We start from the raw sequence: 8,055 nt of genomic DNA on the forward strand, positions 1-8,055 counted from the left end.
TTGCTAATGAATACATTTGGACAAAACACATCAGCTGCTTGTATGGAAAACCTTGGTATTAAATGGACTTTATGAATTTGTGACATTGCTAATGAGCCATATAAATCCTGCTAGCACCACCAGAATAAAGATAAGGGCCAATCTAGGTTTGTGTCCATCCATGACTGGATGCCACAAACACAACATACGGTGCCAGTTAGCCATTAGCAAATCTAAGAAACAGAAAAGAAAAACGTTATCAACCCAAGAGAAAATGAGGATATTACATTCTTTTTACCAAAGAAAAGTCGGCCGTTGATGGTATCACCAGAAATGGAGTTATTTTCCGTTAACACAGAAGTTTCAGTTTGGGTGTGGGAACGCAGACAAGTTCAGCATATAAAGAGATTGTTTGTGAGAGCTGATGGAGAGTCAGAATATGCTGAAGAAGTGAAGAAGAGGTAACGGTATTTTCTCTTACATGTTTCACAGAGAGGGTTGGGTCCTGTTGCACAGCAGAGTAAATAAATTGTAAACCTTTTACTCTTGCCCATGCCTACCAGTGTGTTATTTACTCCAAACTTCCACAATACCTATTAAAAAAAATTTGACTTTGTGATATCCAGTGTTGTATAAAAGTACTAGAAATCAATACTTGAGTAAAAGTACAAGTATCGTACTAGAAAAAGACTTTGGTAGAAGTGAAAGTTACCTTTTAGAATATTACTCAAGTAAAAGTCTTAAAGTATCTGATATTTACTGTACTTAAGTATCAAAAGTAATTTTCTGATAATTAATGTACTTAAGTATTTGAAGTAAAAGTAAAAAAGTAAAATTTCAGTGATTTTCGGTAGGCATACGAGGCACTTCATCTGGTAGGAAGAATCTTTTATTCCAATGTACAGAAACATTTCTTGCAAATACGGCCAGGGGTGTATAACGTTATCTTCTTCACCCTGTTCACCGAGTTCACCACTATCGTCGGGGTGGTCGTCTACGATAACGGGAGGTCCTCCAGTAGGTGCTTCCATGGTGGTTTCAGTTGTACTTCCTCCTCCTTTGGCAACATTACACTGAAATAGAGAATGCGGAGCGTAATGCAATCTAGGAGCAGTGATTCGCCAAACCTCCCTTATTGCAGTCGCACACATTTCTTCTGATTTTATTTTGTAGTAACGAGTAACGAAGATGCTTAGTGGAAATATAGCGGAGTAAAAGTATACATTTTATCTAGGAAATGTAGTGGAGTAAAAGTGAAAGTTGACATAAATTTAAATAGCGAAGTAAAGTACAGATATGTGAAATTTCTACTAAAGTACAGTAACGAAGTATTTGTACTCCGTTACATTACAACAATGGAGATATCTAATGTAAGTGAATTAGACAAATGATCAATTCTTAAACAACCCCACATGGATTAAGAAAATTACAAATTACAAAAATTAATACAATTAACAATTAGTTCTATATAGTGAATGTAATTCAGACTGAATTGATGTTTTTCAGGACCATGGTGCAACACAACAGTACACAAGACGACATACAGTAAAGTGCAAATACAAAACAGTATGATAAACAAATGTATGATTATATAACATTATTTAAAAAGCAGTTAATATATTGTAGTTGCTGTTGTTCTTTCAACTGTTCTGAGGGAACCACAGTGGATCTGGTCTGCATATTTGATTTTTCACCGGTTTTACACAGGATGCCCTTCCTGACACAACCCTCCAATCCGGGCTTGGAACCGGGACTGAGAGTTAGCTCTTCATTGGCTGAGTTAGCTCCATGCCCACTAATTGCACCCAGGCCTTGCGGATGAGAGCGTGGGATCCTGAAGCATGACGACCAAGAGGCATAATCATTTTATTGTAGTATTTCTGCTTAATAATAGTAACATTTATTTCATGTTATTGGAATTAATCATTCATTTTTGACCTTTTTGAGATTACATATTACAGGCATGACATCATACAAAGCATCACTGGCAGTATGAAACACACAGTGGGCTTTGTATAATGTCATGCTATATTAAATGTATTAAACAATGTGTTATCTTGGCCAAACAAGCACACAACTTGATCATTCAAACTAATTTTCATCAGCAGTCATGGGAGGCATTTGTGGACCATGTCCGATGAGATATTTTGTACCACTCCCTCTCCCACCAAATCCTCACCACTTTTCATTAAATATTTTATTGTTATCATATCAAATGTATAACATTTCTTGTGTTTTTAAAAAAAAAAATAGCAAAAAATTCAGGAAAAAAAAATAAAATAAAATATTTAGGTGATCAAATTTGGATGTGTGTTCATTGGTGTGGTGCTTGACCTATGACATTAAAATAAGTGTGTAAACTGAGCAAATCATAAGGGTAGATAATTTTGAGAGCAGACATATAATATGTATATAATAAAATGGCTACATGGTGCTGCTTCTTCTCTGCTTCCATCTCCAGAAACTAAAGAGAGAGCAGATAATGTGACTATCTGTGCCAGATGAACTTTGCTCTTTCCAGCCCAACCAAACCATTTTACAACAGTAAGCTACATTGCCTGTATTTTCACGGTAGGGAGCATTTATTTGTCTCCACTTGGTATCATAACCAGATTACTTAACCATATGGTAGATGCTCTTTTATCTTCTATTCTGAGAGATTGAATATAACTCGGAAAAATTCAAAGTGCATCCTTGACATCTCCTGTCTCCCACAGCAGATCTTTCAATATTTATATTTTTGTGTTAAAAGTACCGGTGGTTCTATTTATTAAAATTACAATATACAATTAGTATTCACCTTCAGGTATTTTAATCGGTTGTGTTGTGAGTACACTGCTTGACTGCAACACATTTTTCTTTTCTTTTTGCAATCTAGCATTGTTTTTATTATTGTTGTGTTGTTGGCTGATGAGGAGCTTTTGTGCCTTATATACTATTGTTATACTACTACTCAAAGCCACTAGATGGCACTGTGTTCACTGTTATTTGATGAATACTATGCAATGAGTAATAAAGAATATACCAATACAAATGTCAAGAGAAAATAAACAGAGAAGTTGATCATATGGAAAAGGTTTGGAATCATTGAATAGAACATGATTGTCTTGTTTTGGCGTTTTGTTTAAATATTGGACGTGGTCTATTTTAATTATATAAAAAATATATATGTTCTAATTAAAAAATAAATAAAGAAAAATAAATAAAATCTTTAGAACAGTTAAAGTAATGGACTCCTGATTGGCTCATCAAAAAAATCTTCCTCTGTCGTCGAGGCATCACTTGTTTGAATTGACAATACAGATGTGCCCAAGTCCACTCGTGTACACAAGTGCGGTTAATCCAGCCGCTATATTGAAGGGGCGCGCCTTTTAGATACTTAGCGGTAATAGCGCTGAGCTACTGCACCACAGCTACAGTAAATATTACAGAAAGCTAGTACAAAATAAATACGGAATATAAACAACTCACGGTATAAATAACAATAGCCGTATAATTGCGCCAGGAGGGACTTTTAATCCATTAAAAAATTCCAACAATAAAATGTTGGTTCAATCTTTATTGTGAGCACAGAGCTATAATAAAGTGATCTGAGATGGTTTGATCAAATTGGGACTGTAAATTTGATAATTTTTTAATATTTTATTTATATTTATTTATATATTTTATTTAAATAACTGTGTAACGAATTTGGCTAATTCCATATAACTTTTTTCTTTACGTACACCGTTTTTAATATATAATTATTATTATTAAAACGTTAAACCTTCATCAACATAAATACTGTGAATTTTTTTTTTCGTTTTGTCGCGCATTTATTACAAAATTATCGTTTTGTATTAAATTATTGTGCTGTAGGAGAGCTGTTACCGCTAAGTATCTAAAAGCCGCGCCCGTGAAATATACGTTCAACTAGTTTAATCCTGCTTTTTGGTAGGAGGGACGATTGTTTGCCGTGCTTTTCTGTTTTTAAATATGGTTAACTCTTTATTTTTATTATTGTCTATATACCCCTAGGCAGTAGTGGGTTCTTTTTTCCCGTGTGTGTGTGTGTGTGTGTTTTTTTTGTTATTTTTTATGGGGGGAATCAGGGAAGTCAGGGGGGCACGGTGGCTTAGTGGTTAGCACGTTCACCTCACACCTCCAGGGTTCGATTCCCGCCTCCACCTTGTGTGTGTGGAGTTTGCATGTTCTCCCCGTGCCTTGGGGGTTTCCTCCGGGTACTCCGGTTTCCTCCCCCGGTCCAAAACATGCATGGTAGGATGTTTGGCATCTCTGGAAAATTGTCCCTAGTGCGTGAGTGAATGAGAGTGTGTGTGTATGTGTGTGTGCCCTGCGATGGGTTGGCACTCCGTCCAGGGTGTATCCTGCCTTGATGCCCGATGATGCCTGAGATAGGCACAGGCTCCCCGTGACCCGAGGTAGTTCAGATAAGCGGTAGAAGATGAATGAATGAATGAATGAATGAATGAATCAGGGAAGTCCCACTGTATTTTCTTTTCTTCCCTTTCAGGTAAGAATAGTTACCTATAGTTAACTATTAGACTTTTTGTTTATTATTTTGGCTATGGCCCACCCTGAAGAAACCATTGTACCGTTGTTTGTATATATTTTTTATTTCTGAAAATATACCAAATTATAAAAAATTTATAAATTTTTTTGCTAATTTATAAAGGTATTTAAGCACTGAAATCCCGAGCTACAACTCTGTGCAACCTAGACTGGGTTATAACATGATGTTAGCAGCAGATCCTTTAAGTCCTGTATGTTGTGATGTGGGGCCTCCATGGATTGGACTTGTTTGTTCAGTACATCCCACAGATGTGCTATTGGATTGAGATCTGGCGAATTTCAGGGTCAAGTTAACACCTTGAACCAAGTCCTGTTCCTCAAACAATTTAGGCAGTGTGACAGAGAGCATTATCCTGCTGAATGAGGCCACTGCGGTTGGGGAAGACCATTGTCATAAAGGATTGTGTCAAAGTAACATCAGTAGGAATGCCAGACTAGAACCCAAGGTTTCCCTGGCTGGTCTCCTTCCCACAGTGCATCTCAGTGTCATCTCTTCAACACACACACCTGGCCGTCCACATGATGTAAAAGAAACGGTTATTTGTCAGTCCAGGCCACCTTCTTCCATTGTTCTATGATATAGTCCAGTTACAGTGTAGGCACTTTAGGTTTTGGATAAGGATCAGGATGGGCATTCTGTCAAAGTTTCTCAGATCCTTACTCTTGCCTGTTTTTCCTGCTTCCAACAGTTTAACTTCGAGAGCTGACTGGTGACATATATACCACTGCTTGTCCTGTGCACTGTAATGACTGAATCAATGATATTCACTACACCAAATTTATTAATTTTGCAAAGTACAGACAACATATCGTCGCTGTCGGGCGGAATCCTCGTATCTCCAAAACCATTATTTTTCAGGAAATTAAAAAAACGCGTATTTTTTTGTTATTAAACATTGTATCGTTAAAGTTGTTATTGTACCTTATATTGCTATCATATACTGTTGTGTACCACCATTAACACAACATTTTCCCAAAGTCACGTTTTATCGGAGATACAAGCTTTATGACTTGTGAGCAGGGAGATACGAGATTATGCTGTCATTGATAAGAACGGTACAGACACAGACGTCGCTGCTGCCAGCAGTGTTCAATAAAGTCTACGGTCACGTTGAGCCTTTTGACAAGAGACAAGGCTTCAATAGTTAACCAAAGCTAATGACTGTAGTTACATACATCTTCCTAAACTCTATTTTAAAGGTTTAAGAGCTATAAGTGATGCAATACAAAACACGATAAGATGATTAGGCTGTCTAATAGGTGGAAATGAGTCTAATCTGCCCGCAAACTTACCTTCGTGGCTCACGGGTTTCTTTCTGCACAGAAGCATTACAGCTATCGATTTTTAACAAAACAGACCTACTCAAATGTATCTAACCTAATTATTTTCACTTGTTAGTGTCCAAAAAACAGTGTTTTACATGCACAGTGCCAAGAGAGGCATTGTCTATAAGTAGGCTGACTTAAAGTCAGTAAAATAATAATAAAAACAATAATTTAATATTTAATTCAAATATTATATTATAAAAAAAACATTTTAAAACGTCAATGAACATGTATAATAAGCAGTAATAAATAGATATTTAAAATACATCAATAACACAGATAAACATCGATAAAATCATAGTTAAAGGGATAGTTCACCCAAAAAATAAAATTAATAAAGTTCAAATTATAAAGTTCAAGTTCAGTATTAAAGTTCGGCATGTTTACGTATAATAACGAGGCAAAAAGCCAGCCAGCTTGCTTAAAGTGATGAGCATGACGGCAAAGGCAGCTACTTGTTGAACATAACCGTTTGCCTTGACATTGTAAGATACAATCCTATCTTATCTGCAATGCACAGGGTTTAGTCCGCGTTGCAGTGGATTGTCTTGCGCTAAATTCCTGTCCTCAGAGGAGCACCAGAACTAGCGGGGGTCAAGATTTTTTTTCTTTGAGCCCCACGAAAATCCCTTCAGATATCACTTTAAGACGTGTTGATTCGTTGCGACTCTTAATCTTGAGGAGAAATATGCCGTACAGCTCTCCCGTGGAGTGAAGAAGAGGTGGAGTTACGAGATTTCTCAGACAGTTGAAGTGTCCAATGGAGTTAAGAGATTTGCGTTCAAGCTATTTTCAAGACTTTAGATTGGTTAATAACTTGTAAAAATAACAGACCCACGTGGGGACTGACCAATAGCATCGATATGTGAAAAAATATGAAATTGACCAAATTTGGACATACGAGGTTTCCGCCCGACAGCGACGATATGTACCTAAAGTATTGGATGACCTCTGGTTTGTTCTGAATAAAACAATCTGTATAACAAAGTATATATGGTTGATAAATAATAAGCAGGACTAGCGAGCTCTCAGGAAGATGGTACGATCAGCTGAGTGCACCATCCGCACTGAGCTCCTTGACCTGTACTCTAACTATGACAAGCAGTGCTGGTCCAAGGCCAGATAGAGAGTGAAAGACCTCAGCCTTCCCAACAATTCCCTATTCTCTCTGGTCTGGGAAGCACTTCCGCTACTTGAAGCCCACAGAGTGAATGAGGGGAGCTTCTTCCCACGGGCCCTCAACCAGGAAAACACTTAGAGTTTGGACTTTTCTGAAGATTGATTGTTGCATCGCACATAATGCATATTTTGCACTAAAATTGTTATATGAAATTTATTCATAAATATTCATTCTGTATTTACATAATCATATTCATCTCAGTTGGTGTCAGTATTCGTGTTTTTTCTATTTTCAATATAATTTTCTTTTTTTCTATTTGATTCTTTTTTTTATAACACAGACAGTTGGAAAAAAGATTTCACTGCATGTCCGACTGTGTATGATTTTGTATCTTCTAATAAGATTTTAATTCCTGCATATTTCAGTCTCCTCAGAAATTTCTAATTTTTTTTATTTGATTTAAAATGATTTATCATGATGTTGTTTGATTAGATCAACTGGGTTAGATGTAGATCTCCAGTGGGCACGGTATCTAATAGGAAGCAAATTGGCTAGATAAATGTTAGTCACTTGTACAGGTATTTGACGCTAGATGGCGCTATAAGCCTATTCTATTTCGTAAAACCACACACTGGTGCCTATAAGTCTGTTCTATAAATATATTAATCGTATATTTGCTATTGATACAGCTGGCATAAGCAAGAAAATCATTGTCTGAAACGAGTCTAGATTTTTCTTAACTTTCCTGTTTAAGGATGGTAGAATTATGAATGCCTGAACATCTCCATAATATACATTATAAATACATATCCTCACAGAGAGTCTGTCATATAATTTCATAATATATAATATGCATTCTAAACACTACATTTATGTAGTTGGCAATATAATGCTTAATAATCTTTTTAGGGCACATTGATAAATGTCACTGACCCAATGACTGCGCTGCTCCTTCTCTTTAGAATAGCTTAAATTACTCTTATATTGATTCTCCTATATATAAACTGTGTTCACGAATTGTATCAGCAGGAGGAACTTAACAAGCTGTACAGTTCAAC

This window comes from Tachysurus vachellii, chromosome 8 (genome assembly GCF_030014155.1).
Source record: "Tachysurus vachellii isolate PV-2020 chromosome 8, HZAU_Pvac_v1, whole genome shotgun sequence".
NCBI classification, from domain to species: Eukaryota; Metazoa; Chordata; class Actinopteri; order Siluriformes; family Bagridae; genus Tachysurus; species Tachysurus vachellii.